We start from the raw sequence: 18,812 nt of genomic DNA on the forward strand, positions 1-18,812 counted from the left end.
GACTACTTTCGTTAGCACCTCGTACTTTGTTTGAACCTTGGACATTTGCTGGGCCCTGTAAAGGGAAGTTTTTTTTCTTTTCAAATGCTCTACATGGTTGAACCAATCTTCTTTTGTTTAGTCATGGTTTAATTTAGTATTGTACTTGAATTTTAAACAAGCAAAATATGTGAGCGCCATCCCTCTCTATAGAACATAATTTCAAAGTAATGTATTTCTTCATATTTGTATTATCTCAAATCAACCACTGAGAGGGGAAAAAATCCCAACCTCTTCCTTTTGCCTTCACCAGGCTGTAAATTAACAGCGAGGAACAACTTTCAATAAAGCTCACCAACATGACCTCAAGTGTTGGGACAGATCAAGCCCAGGAAGGAAACCGGCTGGAAAAAGGAACCACTGGAAGGGAGCAAGGGTTTAGTAAAGTGATGGTGGCTGTGGGTGGGCAGGCTGAGCCCCTCCACAGGACCACAGGGTCAGAGGTTTAGGGCTTCATGAAATGCAAACATAAAGAAATAAGGGCAGGCAGAAAGAAATAAGGGCAGACAGCCCAAGTTTGATATACAGAAAGAATCAAAGTGCTCACAACCAGTTGGTCACCTCAGAAAATCCTCCCTCAGGAGCTCTGCAGATTCATCACCCTCTGCTTCATAGGAATAAATAGGGGGAAACCTGGATTTTGACTACAGTACTTCTTCAGAAAAAAAAATCCCTAAATTTTTCACTAATATGTATACTTTTTCTCTGAGTGGTGGCGATTCTTATACCGCTTATTTAGAGACACCCAATGCCTTTACAAGAAGGAAAATCTTCAGGAAAAGCTCACGCTAACAAACTACGCAAAACCCCCTCCAACTTCTATTCCTTTCTACTCCCTTGGGAGATCCCTGTGTGTCCCATCTACAGGAACCAGCAGATGGTGCTGCAATACACCAAGTATTTACTTCCCTGGAAAGGGAAATCCTGGGCTAGATCTGCTCCGGGCTGCCTCCGGCTTCTTCCAGCCCCTGAGGGAAATCGCTTCCCGCCTTCCCCCCACTGCAGCCCGCTGCGACTGCAAACGCAGCCGGTGCAGCTCCGCTCCGTCCCGAGGGCGAACGAGTGTCCCCATCGCTATTTCCTAATATCCAAAAAAACTCCTGGTGGGGAGGGTCTTTGGGACTGAGGCGAAGGTATCTGGGGAGGGGTTTGGGGGCGGCAAGGCAGCCATGAGGCCCCGGCGCTTTGCCCTCACAGGGTGGGTTTCGGCGGGCTCCCCTCAGGGAGGGCAGCCATGTTTGACTCCTTCTCCGCCACTTTGCCGATGCGGGGTTTGTACCCGTGGCTTGGAGTGGAGGTGCTTGGGGCGTAGAGAAAGTCCAGGTTTTCCTCAAAAATTTAAAAATTAATCTAAGCCTCCCAAGAAATAATGCTGATTTTGTGTCCAGCCCTGCGGCCAGCCCAGCAGGAATCTTGTGGTGTTTCCCCTCTCAGGGTGCTGAGGGCCACCCAGTTGCTGCCTCCACCACCTGCCTCCAGACTCTGTGGTGAAAATAGTGAGGAAGAGCCCAAAAAAAGGACAGGAGAGAGACTTGGGAAATTTGGATTGAGGTGCAGGAACACATGTAAGAACAAGGAGCAAGCAGGGCATACTCATGTGCAGGAGACCTGCAAAACGTGGCAGGGTGAACTAAGACCCATGTGGATGTGATACCTTATTTTTAGAAAGAGTTATGTGGAAAAAAGGCAACTCTTTGAAACATTTAGTGTTTATTTGTGAGATTGTCCCACCAGCACCTGTAAACTCATGGTGTGCTGTGAGGAGAGGGGGTGGAAGAGCTGCTCAGCAGCAAGCAGCAGGGAGAGAAGGCACAAACAGGGAGGCACAAATTAGGGAGCAATATAGGACAAACTTGTGCAGCTGTTTTTGTTATACCACCGAGCTGTAAAGTTGAAAAATGATTTAAAAAGCAAGGGATGTGCCAGGAGTACTGGTGTGTCCTGCTTACAGACACTTGGGGTATTCTGTGCAAATTGAACTTTCCCCCCCGTTTTTTTGGATGGCTTAATATTGCAGCAGTGGAAGAATTACAAGACAGCTTGAAGTGTGGAGCCTTTTCCCTGATCCCTCTGGCACCAACCTGCACCAGAGTGACCTGAGGACAGAAGCAAAGCCTCAGATGGGCTGCTCCCATCTTTTCATTGCTGTAATCCAAAATGTGGAAGTTACTTCAGTGTGGAGGCTGCACATGGAAAGGGCCTCAGTTTTTTGTTTGGTTTTTTTTTTTTTCCTTCTTTTTTCTTTTAGTTAAATAAATTAATAACCAGATGGGACAAGAAGGATAACCTGTGCATGATTTACTGGACAGCAGGGGAGCAAGTGGAATAGCCTTGATGGAGCTGGAGCGATTTGCATCCAGGTAATGTGGGGCTGTACCCAGAGGTTTGCACACTGATGCTCCACAGACTGCAGTTGCAGCTCCCAGGACTGAGACTGCCTACGTTCCTTTCACAAGTAAATAGCAAATCTTTTCACTGCGGGATCATTGGGAGTCGTGTGTGTGTTTGTGTGTGAAGGCTTCTGGCTGGGTTTTTTATCTGCTCATTAGCTTTTTGGGAAGGTGACCCATTTGTTTCTAATCAAAAGCACCTAGGAAAACCTGCTCCATAAGAGAGGTTATTCATCTCAGCGAGAGAAGGATAGAAAGACAATTACTGAATCTTGTGACTAATACAATATGTGACTCAAAACATTAAGCAAGAATGCTGCTGACGTGATAGCCTCATCCCCTCAGCTTGAATTCAGTCTGAAGCATCAGGCTGAAACATGAAGTAGTTCCCCTGAAGCCAGGCTGCTCTGGCTTTGCATACAAAGCCACTGAAGTTAGTCCATAACCTAGAGAAAAAGGAGTTTTTTAAGTGGCTTATTCCTATTACAGACAAAATTGGGAGATCTCTGCTGTAGTCTTTATGTTTTGATTTAGCAAGTAGAAGGTGGATTTCATAATCAGGCCTCACGGAGTCACAGCCTGCAGCCCTGCTGGAGGCTCCTGCTGTGGCTCAGGCAAAACCTGCCAAGTAATCCCACCTTTTCCTCCTTGCCAGACTCCTCTGCCATTTTTGGATTTGATGTATGGTGCAGATTTTGGTTTCATCTCTGTGTTGGAATGGATGTTGGTGTTTCTTTTGCAGGATAAGGTGGCTGTGAGGTGATTTTTCTGTCCTTTTACAGCGTGCCTGTACATATGTACATATGGCACATATGTACATACTCCAAATGGTTTGAGGGGCTGCAAATCAGAATTTGAAAGATGGGTCCTTGCAGGAGCTTCTCCTGTGCAGGGTCTGCGCAATCATAAAAAGCTTAAATAGAGAAGGACCTTAAAGACCATCTCATTCCACCCACCCTGCCATGGGCAAAAATACCTTCCACTAAACCAGGTTGTTCAGGATCACATCCAGCCAGGCCTTAAGCATTTTGAGAAGGTGAGCTCTGTGCAATACAACAAATAATTTGTTTAACTTGTCACATCTATATTTCAGAATGCAGCTGAGTGACAATAAAAATAATTCTTCTGTGGGAAAATTGGAAAGTTGTGGGGAAATTCAGTGAGTATCCCAGAGGACTTAAGTTTATATTCAGTGAAGCATTAGTAACAATTTTATTTGCCATATGAAGTGAGGCAATTTCTCTTTTGGGACTATGTTCTCTAAGGTGCAGTGATGCGCCGGTGTGGGTGATACTGTTGATACTTTGTATAATCTGGGTGATGCTCTTGATACTCTGTAAATGAAGAAGCACAGCTGTTGCAGGCACTTCCAACACTTAAGGTTTTTCAAAATTACAATGTTGCAAACATTAGTTTAAAAGAGGCAAGCAATTCAGATTTTTTTTTAAAATGCTAATTACAGAAACACCTTCTGTTCTTCTCTTCCTGAGCTTACCTCTTCCTTCCCTCATACTTCACATTTATGGTTTCGGGACCCGAGCTCAAGCATGGAACTGTTTCATTTCTTCATGTGGAAGATCCAGAAGGACACACAGCTTTAGGTAGGTAAATATTGATTTTGTTGGGGGAACCATGTGTCAGCATTTTGGAGAAAGTGCCTTTGAAGGGTGGGGGCTGGATCATCCTGCCTGTGGGAGAGCTGCTAAGGGACTGAGCTCCTCAGTGTAGGGTTAAAGGGTTGTGGTCTGACTGTGGTCTGAGGCAAGCCAAAGGTGAGTGAACTCACCCATGAGCTGATGCTCCCTGGAAAAGAGTGTGCTTCCACCAGCCCCAAAATGGGACTGTTTTCACTTGTTTCAGAGCCAGTCACAGGATGTAGCATCATATTTGTGTGACTCTTGTAGCATTGTACTGCACTGGACGATGTTTTTTTAGTGAAGAATCATTTCCCAAAATACAGCCCTACCATGTTTTGCAATAGGGTGGCAAATACTGCTTTGTTTGTCAGCTATGGGGTGTACTGTGGATGGCGAGTGATTCATTGCCCGGCGGGTGAGAATTTCATTTGTAAGAGGTGTCTGTAGTTTAGCTTTAAAAAAACCCTGTATTTTATGTTCAAAAGTCTTGTGAGAATGATAATTTGGATGAACTTTCAGAGGTAGTTAAGGTAAATGATAGATTAGGCTTCTAACACCATGCCAGATTTGCCCATAGTTTTGTGCAGTCAATTTAAAGGAAAAAATAAATTGTAGCCATGATTTCTTTTCTGATTTTAAGGAGACTTAATTTTGTACTTTGCTTTGGGATGTGACATGCACAGTTGTTACCCCTGAACCTGGACAAGAGCAAAGCAGATGAATTTCAGTTTTCTTCTGGAGGTCCATGGACTTTAGAAGATCGCAGTTTACCCTCCCATCCAGGAGAGTGTCATGTGGTTTGAGGTTTCATTATAGACTTTTTCTACATCTGTTCTCAGGGTAGATTCATGTCGAAGTGGAAGCCCCAGCAAGGCCACAGCCAGGTGTCAGGATGTGGCATGGGTGACTCAGTAGGTGGTAGGTTCCTTCTCCATCAACATTGAATAAATGTCCTTTGTGGTAATGGATGGGTCAGCTCCTGGCTGACAGGGAGAAAAACAAAGTCACTACTAAGGTTTTGGTACTTGTACAGCAAAGTCCTCTGTCCTCTGAGAAGCACAGATTTTATTCAGGGTGCTCAGTTGTGACATGGCTGGGCTTTGTGGGTCTGGGAACTGAGAACTGGATTTAATTGTATCGTCCACAATTCCAAGTTCCCTGATACTCCACTGCCTGGACCCTGTGTGAGGGCACAGGAAAGGCCCCTTCAGTCCTCAGAGGTCTCCCAGCAGCAACCCTCCAAAGACAGGGATAAAACTATATATCCCAGAGTTCTGAACCTCCCTGAAAACTGCCAGGGCTCACAAATGACCAAAGCACACAAGAGTTCTGTTCTGCTTTAAAAATGAAAAAAACCTGTAAGAAACACATCTTGGAGCAGCAAAAGTGTTTTTTCACCTTAAAGGTTGTTATTTCAAAGGATATTTTCATAGTGACTGAAAAAGAAGCTGGAAATCCCATATTATTTCTCCTTCCCTCCCTCAGCCAGGCCTTTTCTGTGCCCAGAATTTTATCTGGTGTGAGGAAAAGGCTCCCTGGATAGAGTGAGAGAAGTTTGAAGGCAGCATTTAGGTGTTGTTTGCCACCTGGCCCAGCTGCAGCTGGCTGGCTGCTGAGATGGCATCTCCACTGTGCATGACACAGTTAGGGACTTTCTTTTCCAAACTGCCTTAAGGAGCAGACTGGGAAAATAACAGAGAATTTAGCTGTAAAATGGAGAAAATGGTGCTTCTGAAGTAAGCACCTCAGATACAGAAAAGTACAGCTAGAGCTCACTGTTCTGTGCATGTTTCCACAAACTGTAAGATGCAGAGTTGTTTCTCTTTGGCTGCAACTGGGCATTGAACATGGAATTAAACAGCAAAATTTGTAGTCCTGACAAAATGAAAATTCTTTTTGTAGTTCAGTTCACATTTTAAATCTGCTTTTTTGTAGCCACAGAAGCAAAATACCCCATTATCATAAACTTTGATTATGCAGCAGAGTTTTACAGCAAATGTCACTTTCTGTATCTCCAGAATTCCAGTGTTTGTAGGCTCTTGGTCATATAAGAAAGATCACCCTGCTTTTCTCTGTAAGGCTTTGAGCATCATTGGCTGCCAAGATTACAGAAGGTAGATATTTTTTCTTCCAGTGGAAATGACATCTATGTTATTTTTTTTTACTACATTAACTTATCACATGGGCTTATATAGTGTTATGTTACTTTCAGTGAAAGTTACTGTGTCCTTCTGAATGCTTCTGTGGCTTCACTGTTTCAGTAGAGATCTAGGTATTCTTAATGTTTGTGTTACCAAAGGGATCTGGATCCTTAACTTTTGGAAGGACCTTTGAGAACCTTCCTGTGCTTCAACAATTTTGAGAAACTGATCCTTAATCTCTCCAAGCACCTTGTTTGCACTTTTTCTGTAGAAAGAGGCTTTTGACAGAAGATAATACTGACTTAGGAACTGGTGGTTGTGGTGATACTTGTGTCAGTTGTTGGTTCTTAGCTGGATGCAGCTCCAAGGACAAAATAATCAGAGGCACCTGCAGGTAAACTGCTCCATTCAGGACAGATCAGAGGAAAAAGGAGCATGTGTGTCTTTACTAGTGACGGTAGAGGCTGGAGTAATGTTTTCACTAGAATGTAACTGTCTGTACTGCCTGCATTGTAAAAACAGAGGGTAAGAAAAATAATACCTTTAGTTATGTTCTGGTTAGTCATGCACAAAGGAACAAATGCAGAGGGAAGTTTTCACTCAGCTATAATGCTTACTCATGGTGGGTGGTGCAGTTTCTAAACTTGCAGCTCAGCTGGGATTAGTGCTCCAGAGAGGGAATGACTACAGCAGGAAACAGTAGCCCAGTTAGTCCTAGGGCTCCAGGCAATTTTTACCTGGTGCTGATGTTGAAAACATTTTATTTTTCTGAGGAATCTCTGTCATTTGAAAAGCTGTAAATCTTTTTGCTGGGTGTATTTTAGCCTTTCTGATGGAAAGTTGCAGTTTTCTGTGGAAAGCACAAGCCTGGCTTTGGAGGGGATCATACTGGGGGACTTGCAGGTTGCTTTAAATGGAAGCATTTCCCACCAGCTCCACACATTCAAAAGAAACTGTGTTTCAGTGAGCTTCCCAAGTGACAGTGAAGTTATTTCAGTAATTCTTGTGCAGGCAGAGCACCCTGGGATTGGCATATGGCAGTGTTCATTGCAAGCTGTCCAAATTCAAATTATTTTTTAGACAAGCAATTTTCATTCCAGAACTCCTTGTGCCATTCAGGAGCAGCCACAGAACACCTTGTTTTCAATAATAAATTTACTGTTATCTATAATAACTCTCGTAATGTGAGTCCTTGTATTGAGCTGTGTGATCTAACAGCTGTGATTGCTGAGGGCCTGCAGTAAAAAAGCTCTGGTTGTTTTTGCAAAGAATGAAACTGATTCATATAGCAAAATTATATGAGTTTCTACATGATTTGAAGGTAGTTTGTGGGCTTTTACTCTCACTCAAATTTAAATGGTTCCCAAATTCCCAGCAGAATGATTTTACACATTTGAATACTGGCAAAGAGAACCCTTTAGAGCTTACAGGAGATGTGTGGTTTGAGTGGCAGCTGCACCTCCCTTCAGCAGAAAAAGAGGAAGGTGGATGTGAAAGGAAGTAGCTAGGACAACAGCAAGCAGAACATGGCAGGAGAATCTTTTCTTGGCTTGGTCTGGCTGTCTGGGGAAGTCTTGGAGTTCTAATGATGAAAGATGTGAAGATCTTAAAAGATTTGGACATGCCGGATAAAAAGGTTGAAAGGTGATGGACAGCAAAGGAGACAATCCATCAGGGAAGCCCAGCTGTATTAATTGTGTTTGTGTTCTGATGCTCTCTACTTGCCATCACTCAGAGCAGATGTGTCTCTTTCTCCTGGCCTACTCCTCTTTTTCCTCTCTGAGACTGCAAGGGCCACAGCTGAAGAGCTCTTCCAGGCACGGCTCTCATTCAGGATGGGCTCCCATCCCAGCCTCAGCTGACAGCAAAGAGCCTCAGTCTCAGTTGTATCACCAGCAGCACTGAGAGCAGAGCTCAAATGAATGTCTGCACTAATCCAACAGGATCCCACCGGGAAGCAGCAAGCCTGGTGCCCTAGTGCATGCTGAACCTGGGCTTACTCTTAAATTTGCCAGTTCTGCTGGAGCCTAGCGTTGAGGTAATGCTCACCTTACTGTGAGTCTGTCCGGTGGAGGTGAGGAGCACTGGGAGGAGGGAGAAAAGGGTGAAGGAATGGGAGCCTGTAGCTGACAGGCCCTGTGCAGGGCAGGTTTTCATGTCTTCATCTCACTCATCTATTTGTGGCATTGGTGATTCCCATGACCTTGAGGTTTTGCTGTGAAAGGAAAGTTTGAAAGCTTACCATCATTTATTTATAATTATAAATAGTAATAAAAACAGAGACAGTTTCTGGGCTCAGTGCATTCCTCGCAGCAGGATTTCCCCTTGACACCAATCTCTGTTCCAGAGAATGGAATGCCCTCCTTTCCCTTTCTGCACTAAACTTTCCTTCCAAACAATAACCTTGTGTTGCTTCCAGTGGCTCAGTTGTACCATGGTGTTGGTCCTGCTGTCTCCCATCCCAACACCTCCTGCACTACTGCTGTGCTCTGGTGATGATTTTAAGCAGGGAGTCATCCACAGTATTTAAATTATTCTATAAAATAGGCTTAGAGAAGTGACAGCCAAGTATGCAATTTCCACGTTTCCAAACAAACTGTGTGTTTTCTCAGAGGTTTTAAAGCAAGTTTTATAGGCTGAGTATGGCAAAAATCAGTGTAATCAGCAAATACTGACCTTTATGATAGAACAGGGTATTGGCTTTAGTAATTGTGGTCCAGGTCAGGTGATCTAGATCTCGGAAGAAAGTGAACTTAATTTGCCTCCCAATGTGATCTGATGTTTCTCAACATCTGATATCTAGGAATATATGTCATGTCAGAAAACCACAAAGTTAAGACCAAAAGATAGCATGGAGGTTTTAAAATAAAAAAATCAATTCCCCCCATCCCACCCCCTTTCATTTCCCTTGGACCAAAATCTTGAAATATTTTTAAAACAAAAAAGATATTATTGTAAGAATATGGTAATATGGATCCAATAATTGTCTGGAATAAGGAATCAGATCTCAAATGTCTTGTATGTACCTGAGTTATTACTGAAAAGCCTAGGCACTACATGGGTTTGAGCTTTGCTAATTCACACCAGAAGAGCATCTGGCCACTTAGTGGTTTGGGCTTTTGACTGAGGTTTTTTTTTTGGGCTTTTTTTCCTTAAGAATGTGAAAATTAAACTGCGATAAGGACTCAAGCAAAGCATTGTGGAAACCTCTTTTATCTCTCCCTGGTCCCCAGTTTTGTCAGTATGTGTTAGTCTGAGCTTTGTGGGAGTGACTGAAATGTCTCTGTGATATTAGTCTGGACTTAGGTCTGGATTCTTTTGAATTCAGGTAACACATTTCAGCCTCCTAAGAGAGCAGAGCTGGGGCTCATCATTGTCATGAGGAGCCTTCTCAGTGGAAGCTTAAAGGTAACCAGAACAGGTTTATGCAAAATGGAAAGAGTGAGGAGGACTCTGCTCCTTGGAATGAATGTTTCTTGAGTTTTGTCAGCTTTATTTTAAATATTCATTCTTTAACCTTTAACTTTAACCTTTCGTTCCCTCAATATTAATTGAAATCCACATTCTTTTAAACATTAGGCAGCACAAAGAGGCTGTCTTAGTAGATTTTGGCCTCAAGTCACCAAGCTGCCACTCATCAGCTGAGCTGCAGCAGCTGATGACACATGCTGTCATAAATGAATGCTTACAATTAATATTAATGGGAACTAAATGTACAACTACCCTAGTGAGATTTGGACTTTTTGTCCAATTCATAATATTTTTTTGTTTTTTTCATTTTACTGCAGAGACATTTCTTTGCCTTTATTCCAGTGGAAATTAAAGAGCTAACCTCAGTCAAAGTTTAATTTTGTTTTTAGTGTTACATTATATTTTCAGAAATCTAATCAAACCTAAGCCCACTCAAGGAAATCAGCTCCTGTTTTCAGTCTAGCCTCCTTTTTCTTTGAGAAGTTGTGCTGCATTTTAGTGGTCAGGATTAAAATTAACAACCTGCTCACCTGGATCCAAGCTAACACTGAAACTAAGGCAGCACAGTCTGATAAGTGGCTGTGGGTACAGACATTTCTGAGTTGTTCTTTTATTGCCCCTCGATATCTGTCAACAAGAGAAGCTCATGCTTATGTGCAATATTCCAGTTTTAAGACCCCTCTCAGAGAATGGAGGAATGTTGGATTAAATTGATTTTAATCCCACTGAAAATCTTTGCTATTTTTTAAATTGTCAGCATTTGGATGTTTCTGGAATTGCCACTGGTGGAAAAAGAAGTTCTTTCCGTGGCTGCACAGAAAGAGTGATTTTGACAGAGGAATGAATTGTTTAAGTATTGTACATGCGTGGCCTTCCAGAAATTCCATTAAATTGCCTGTACATATAGATGAACTGAGCATCAAACCAGCTTTGATGGAATAATAAGTACTGGGGTTAGAAATTGAGGAAGTCAGTCAGTCAATGGAGCCTGCGGATAGCAGAAGGGGAAGTCACTCCTTGGAGCTGTGTAAACCCAGTTCTTGTTGTACATAACTCAAAGTAAGACTTTGCAGCTTAATGTAACTCCTGAATTCTTACATCATACATCTTCAGCCTTTTCTCCATAAAAAGGGCAGAAACTTCTGGTAGAGCTGTTTGCTTTGAAATGAGTTATTCAGTACTGCATCCATCTAATCCAAAGCTTTTCCATCAACACTAGACTGAAAGTTTCCTGTTCTTCGGTTTTCTGTGGTCTAACTTCTTACTCACCATAACCTCTGGACTGCCAGGTCATACACGACTTGTAAGTTCTGGCTTGTGTTTGATTATCATGGGAGCTCCTGAAACCCTTTATTTGGTTACTAATTCCATTGGGAAAGGCTGAAAAATGAGTTGGCAAGCCAAATGTTATCTACTAAAAAGCCTCTTTTACTAATATGTAAAAAATGTCCAGTTCCATCTAAACCCTGCTTTTCTTGACTAAGGATATAACATCCTGGTGACATCAGAGACACTCTTACTATATTATTTTTGGCCTATTCACAATGGCTTTAACTCTCAGTCTTGTCTCAGCCAAAATTGTGTCAAAAGGGGTCAGAAAGGAGAATGTAGTAGCCGTACTAAGAAGGTCATTTTTGCTTAATATGTTGGGTGTGCTCCCTTAAACCCTGGGGCTTAGTATCTGAGGAACATTTGATTGGCTTGGATCAAGTACAAGTGCTTCTATACTGGAAACTAATCCTGATAGATTTTACAGGATGTTTCAAGTTACTAAAACACAAACCTCTGGATGAGAGTGAGTTAGAGGGAAGGAGGACCCTGCTGGGCTTGCCTCTGGAAGAAACAACAGACACAGAGCCACTCATTTGCTTTTAAGGAGGATGAGTGAGAGGGCGTTGGGACACTGACTAAGGCTGACAGCCTCTTGATGGCTGGGGAGATGGGAGTTACACATCATTTCCATTATGTTAATAGCAACTTAAAAACACAAATATCAATCTTGGTAACTCTCTCTGCTCCACAGAGCATCTACAAATAAACAGCAGCCAGCAAAATCATGGGAAATACTGGCAGTGGCAATGAAAAAGTTCCTTTGACTCCTGCTGAGATTTCTGTGGGACAGGGAGTGATTGCTGCAGGGCAGATGTTTGAAACAGCATGACAAACAAGGGAGAATCTTTAGGTTTATGAGAGAGGAAGGAGAGAGGTTTAAGAGAGAGTACAAACTATGTTTGTACATGTGATCAAAAAACCACCAGAGATGGAGGGAGAAAAAGATATGTAGACTAGGAGCCCTCTGAACTGTGTTTTCTGAATGTTTCTTTTTTGGAAGGTGGAAAAAATCCCTAGAGGTGCTCCTCTACCTCTGGGGAGTTGAGAAGGAAACTTCTGCTGTGCACCTGAGAGTCTGTGCTGCTTGCTGGAAAACAGTGTGTGGCAAAGATCTCCTTTCTGGTTTTAAATAGGATCAGTAATCTACTGAATAAGCCACTTCAGCCTTGTTGCATATCTACCTTTACATCTTTGAAAGTTTGTATTTCAACTAAATTTTATCCTTGGTCCTGACCTCTTTTGCCATAGCATTATCTCTATGTATATACACAGCAATTATTTAACAGAACATTATGACTCCCAGCCATTAAAACTTGGTAGAATTTGAATTATCCTGGGAAAGGATGAAAAATATATTTAATTTCACTCAATACCTGCTAACTATTTACTTGTTCATCATCCTGGACTGCACATAGATAACATTAAAAAATTAAACTATAATGCACAAAAAGACCACCAAAATGTTTTATTAGTTGTACCTCTTGGCGTTCCTGTTTATGTAGGGAAAAACATTATTTGAAGATATTTTTCATGTAAAATTAACCCATTAAACACAGAAATAGCGAGAAAATTGTGTACAACATTCACATTAGAGACTTGGAAAAAACCAGAACAGCCCCTCCCTCTAAGAACTTTGATATGGTTTCTACTTCTTGTCTGGAAGCAGTAATGTCTGAGACCTTGACTGAATTAAATCAAGCTGGTTGCAAATTTTTCTCAAATCTCAGTTGGAAAATCAGGCCACAGTGAAATTAACAACATAAACAATGTCTCAAGGAATAAATGCCAAGAAAACTGGAAAAGTAGTCTAAATTTCTGTGTTTGGCTTAGGTCAGGAAGAAAGAAAAGGGGGACAGTGTTCTTTTCACAGAGAAATGGACAGGAATCACCAAGTGTGAAATAAGGCAATGATGTCTTTCCACTGCTGTTTATTGGAAACAGTGGGAGACTTTCCTCCCTACTTCACCATGAGGAAGGTCTAAACAAAACAAACTAAAAGCCCCCAGCAAACAAACAAAAACAACTAAAAAAGTTTTGACTTCTAGTTTTTCTAGTAACTTTTTACATGTCTTTAATCAATGATCTGATTTTATTTTAGCCTTGTTTGTTCTCTTTGGCAAAATGAGGATAGAAGTCTCTTTTTGTTGGCTTCATACATGGGTTTTTTCTTATCTAGCTCTTGTCATCAATAAAACTCTAAAAGGCTGAAAAAAAATTAATGTTTTTTTTCCAAGTTAACCTCTTCCTAGAGAGCAGAGAGAGATGAGCACCTACATCCCATCCCATTGATGTCATTTGAATGTGCCCAGCTCCTTCAACTGTGCAAGGAGACCGATGCCCTCAGTCAATGCCTTATGCCTACACAGGGCACTGTAAGCATGGACTCTCTGTACAACAACTTGCATGTTTGGGCTCCAGCTCTGGTTTTATTTGTACTGGGAAATATGAACTGGAAGCAGTGGTATGATGGGAGGGGTGGAAAACCCCATCTGAGTAGCTCCTAAGACTCCTGCCCTCCAAGGATCAGTAAGACAGAATCACTTATTGTGTGATACCCTGATTAGAAAATGAATTCAAATATTCACCTATATGATTTTCAGACCCTTAGACAAAAGCTTAATAAAAAAGTATTGCTGGCAACAGACTTGTTCTGAAAACATTTTTTTAAGCCAGCTTTACTCTGCATCATTTTGCAGGTAATTTGCACCTCTTTGTGCATGTGCAGTGTGACATTTCCACTAAGCCCGGACCCATCTACATTTCTGTGCAGAAATCCTATCAAACACATGGTTTGGCACCAGGCACACTGAGAGCATGGGGTGGGTACCTGAGTGGAGTTCATACCTTGTAGTTTATTCAACTGGAGATGAATGGAGCTGCTGTTTCCAGCAGACTGCTTTTCTAAAGAGTTCACTTGTCTCAGAGTAGCAGTGAAAGAGTAAAAAGGTTCAAGCCCTCAGCCTTGCTAAGAATTAGACCATAAAGACATCACCAGCAACTTGATTGGCCAGAAATGCTGGATGACGCTGTGGGCCTGCAGGACTCCAAACACCCAGTGGTTTTCACCCAACTCAGGCACTGTAACAGCATTCTGAATCAGTTTTTGTTGTCCTGAGAATGTTTATGATTGTGAGAGCAGAAATCTAAAACAAGACAAATACCCCCAAAACCCAAGCAGGGATTTGGGGATTTTCTTCTCTCTGTGTGCATATGTATTATTTCTGGCTACCATGTCATTTTTCCTCTGCAATTTGGCTTTGTTGAGTTGATAGTATCACTTTGGTCAAACCAACTACATTTCCAGACCTGGGCTGCACAGCCCATTACCGAGGTGAACAGAGAGGTTTTTAACAAATAACCTCATTAAACTGCTACACTTTTTGCTCAGCAAGAAAAAGTTCATCGTGCAGATCTTTGGGCTCCTTAAAGATCCTGAAATTTGCCCACCTTGTCATGAGGTGCTTTTTTTCTGTTGTCACATGTTCTGTGTTGTATGCCATAAGAGTTACAGATGGTAATTTTAATTTGAAAACACAAATGTAATAAATTCAGCAGATTAGTATTTGGCTGGGATTGAGGGCTGAGATTGTTCAATTGACTATTATGGAAAACACATCAGCCAACCTCATCCCTGACCAGAGAGCAGTGGTTCCATCCCCTTACAAACAAAGCCTTTGTTTTGTCTTCCCTGCTCTGTGACTCTGGTCTCAACTGTGCATTTGTTTCCAAAGCAAAACAAAGAATTCATAATCTTTGGCAGTTGAAATATTTCAACTTGGATTTTCCTGTTACACAATTTACCTACTAGCTGATCGAGTAGGAGATGACCTCAGTGCTGAGGAACAGTATTTTTTCAGATGCCCTCAGCCCTGTTTGTTTCTAGTCCAGCTTTAACCAGGAGTCAACCATAAGGCAGAGTCTAAGGATCAGGGTGCTGGTGCTGCTGCCCCACATTCCATGCTGCAGAGGCACTCAAGCCTGTCCATTTGATACTTTTTGTGAAATGAACACACACATTATTTGTATTCCCTGTGACAAAATGTAGAGGATTATGGATAATCAATGTCTGCCATACAGCCCTTGACTGTTTTACCTGCATTCTGCCTATTGCTTCCCCCTGGTAAATTGTAATATGTCTAGACTTCTATCAGATTTAATGAAAACAATCATAATGGCAACAAAGATTTCATTTTTCCTCCAAATGTGCTCCAAACTGACCCTGGATTGGAGTGCCAGCAGCTTCCTGCAGTGCAGACAGTCCTGTCGTCTTCCAGGGTATATTCTAGGGACAGATTTGAGCTAGGAACAGCTTTGAACTTTAAGGTGTAACTGCCATGAAACTCAGTTTTCCATTGAGTCATGTGATATCTCTTCCTTATTATTTTGGCCATTCTGTTCAGACAGGTTTTAAGTGTTTCATTTTTTATTCTGAGGTACTGAAAACAAAGAAGCCTAGCAGAGGAAAACAGGAGAACATGTAAAAGAACTTAAGGTACTGGACTGCCCTCTATTTTTTTGGTTTTTGTCCTTTATCAGTGTAAAGTGCATGATCCATTATCCACTGAGTGTGATGGGGTCTTGAGAAAAGCAAATTAATGTAGAAAATGGATAGACTACCTGGGTAAGGACAGCAGCAGTATTAGGCCTGAAAGACAAGCAATGAATGGCTCTTACTTTTTGGATAGATATTTGTAGGAATAACATATGAAGTTGAAAGCTGAACAAGAGAGAGGAATGAAAATGGAAAAAAAAAATTACATTTCTTTACAGGTCTTCTGCCAAGCATTTGATTTTTCTGAGAGTGCATTTTTTGACATTTAGTAACAATAATTTGATTTATTTTAGTATTTGAGGCCCTTGGCCAAGACTGGGGATTTGTTATGCATTGCATGTGTTGCACACGTAGGGACAGCTCTGCTCATAGGACTTGCAAAGTGTAGGAACAGAAATAAAGACTCACAGAGGTGCTGGTTGTTTCCATGGGGTGATGGAAAAGGCCAAGCAGGTCACTGGCATAGCCAAGATTAAAGCCCAAGTGTGCTGACTCCTGATCTTGTGTCCTGCTTACTAAATTTTGCCTTCTGTAGCAGAAGAATTGCAGCCAAAATGCTGCAATTGTCTGGAGGGAACAGTGTTGAGAAAGACACTGAGAAAAAAACACATTCAGCTTTTTATGAATTCGTAATTTTCTGGATTTGTCACTAGCAGTGACAAAACTGCCAGTGCAGTTTCTGTCTGTTGCATTCTGCACCTAACAAATTTGTTAGTGGCTCTTGACTGCTCACACTCCTTCTGTTTCAGCTTTTCTCTCTGCATGGTGTCTGTACAGTCAGATATTTTACTGGATTGTTTTATTACTTTCCAGTAATGAATAGTATTAATCCAGTAGCAATATATGAAATCAGGCATCTTTAAGTGCACAGACTTGAAGCTTGGCAAGCCATCTGTTAAGGAAGAGTTGGACAAATGTTCTGTCCCTTCTCCTGAAGCCTTTACACGCTGGCACACGACACGTACAGTGGTTGCCATAAGTTTTTATTAGGGCTGTTTTTCCATTTCTAAGAGGGAACAGTGCTGCGGTATCTGCAGCACTCATTGTGTTCCCCCTAGGAAATGGATAAAGCACACTGAGCACGTGGGAACAAAGCAGAGCCTGCCAGCCCCAAGGATGTATCTGATAAGTACTGCATGGGTAAGGATCAGCATACCCAGAGCATGACAGGAGAGCTGGGCTCAGAGTCGTTCTCCTGAGCAGGGAATTGATTTAACCACTACCATTTACCGCTGAGACCTAGATTTATGTGTTTATAGTCATTTCTATGTCAATACGTCAGTGCTTAATGCAGATCAGCTCTCTCTAAAGAGGACAGGAATGATCAAATTTCCTTTTTACTGATGGGTGAACAGGAGCCACAGAAAGACTTCATGATTTGTTCACCTAGCCAGCCAAGATGGAATAAGGGATTCCCAATTCCCAGCTTGTTGTTCTAGTGATTGGTGGAGTCTGTTTCCATTCCCAAGCAGTAATGTCTATCCTAAACCCATTAAGAACACTCCTTCCTATTCCATATTCCAAACTAGAACAAACTGTACTGATCTGACCCCAGTTGTGAAGCTATAAATTTAATTTACAAGGTCATTTATATGGGAGGAGAAGTAGTGTCAAAATACAAGAATCTATGCAAGTAGAAAACAGAAGAGGCATGGATAACATAACCCCTATAAAATGTCTCCACATGTGATTTGTGTGGAAACAGTTGCTCTGAGATCAGAAGGAAATCTGTTGCTTTTGGCAAAACTGCTAATTCTACAGCTCAGGAGTTACTAGGGCCTCTGTGTGATACTTTCTGAGCTATGGACTTATCTTAAAGACTTCCTGTTTTGGAGCTCTCAGTCCTGCCAAGATGTTTGTCTTAGCATGATTCAGTTCTGTTATTAGAATGATATCAAGATTTACAATGAGCTGGTAAAAGATTAAAAGATAGAACTGCAGCAAGCATAAAGATGAACATAGTCTGGAATGGAAGGTAGAAGAGTCAAGAAGAAAATTGCAGGCTGGATGTTGATTTAGCAGTATTTTATGCACTCTGTGCTTTCTGTAAATCCATCAGTCCTGCAAGCCTGTCCTCTCTAACACTTGTTAGCTCTTCTTCCACTGCCAGCTCAGTGTTGTGCAGTGTGGGTAGGAGATAGCAATAACTAAATTAAATTGATCGGAATTTAAAAATATTAACAATGTCTTTACAGAGGTAACTATAGCAGATGGTCTCTAGAGCTTTTCTGTGCTAGGTGCTGACCCAGCTCTATGCACACAGGGGGATGTTTGGTCTATTCTTTGGTAACTTCTTTAAGTGAGGCTGATTAAAATAGGGAGCAACCACCTCTGGTTTAAGCTGTGGACACACAGGGCTCATTCTGAAGCTGCATTGCTATGGAGCTGGGAAGAGACAGCTGAAAAATAAACTATTATTTGGCAAAAGGATCTGAACATGCAAGGTCTTCCACAGGCATTAAAGGGTCTGAGCATCAGTGGGAAACACTACAAGTTTCTTTGGAAAACTCGTGACCTTTATACTGTAATGACCATGTCCTCTCAAGGCTCCAACCCTGCCAAAGCCCAACCTACCTTATACTAAATAGCAACAAAAAGACATGAAGTCAATTTATCTTAAAATCACAAATCAATGCAGTTGGGGTAAAAATTCCATCAAAGCAGGGTTGGTAACTCCCAAAGACAGGGCAGATAGAAACCTGTCTTTCTTGGGCACTGTGAGTGCTCTCAGTTTTGGTCAATTTGATTCATCAGGATATCACTCAGGTACTACCAAAATGTGGTAGCATAAAATAGACCAGGAAAATAACATTAAAAAGCAAAGCAGAAACAGGTATTTTACCAGCAGTGTATTTTACCAGTGCAACTTGAGGTTTTGGGCAATACTTTCTCCACAGGTTCGACTTTATTTCCCTAGCAGCATCTCAAGGACATGGATTCAGGAGTGGGGTTCTCATCTGAGGTTTAGTCACACTCTAAAGAAAATACTAGCAAGCTTGGGAGAGAATGTAGATAGAAAGTAACCCCAAACTAATCAGAACTGCTGCTTTTCTAAGCTTTCCTAGTTAGCATATATGAGCAGGGAAACCTTGGTTCTGATGAGATTACTGGGAATTTTTCTTTTCTCTTCCAAGGGGCCAGGATTTTACCCACACCTCAAGAGCCTGTGAGTCTGAAGGAGAAGGTAAAGTGCCTGTTGTCCAGCTGTGCAATCACTGGGCTAAGCTGTGTGATCTGGGCATAATTCAGT

The 18,812-nt window shown here is 41.8% G+C and overlaps 1 long non-coding RNA gene across 1 annotated transcript in view; it reads left to right on the forward strand.

Moving 5' to 3' along the window:
• The first annotated feature begins 1,044 nt into the window (after window positions 1-1,044).
• Window positions 1,045-18,812, forward strand: part of LOC147655163 (uncharacterized) — a 31,145-nt gene continuing 13,377 nt past the window's right edge. The window contains exons 1-4 of the long non-coding RNA XR_015282006.1: window positions 1,045-2,399; window positions 3,523-3,588; window positions 3,920-4,030; window positions 18,697-18,746. This is a non-coding gene — a long non-coding RNA (uncharacterized LOC147655163). The remainder of the gene's footprint in view (window positions 2,400-3,522; window positions 3,589-3,919; window positions 4,031-18,696; window positions 18,747-18,812) is intronic.

This window comes from Cyanistes caeruleus, chromosome 2 (assembly GCF_971803275.1).
Source record: "Cyanistes caeruleus chromosome 2, bCyaCae1.hap1.1, whole genome shotgun sequence".
Lineage (NCBI taxonomy): Eukaryota > Metazoa > Chordata > Aves > Passeriformes > Paridae > Cyanistes > Cyanistes caeruleus.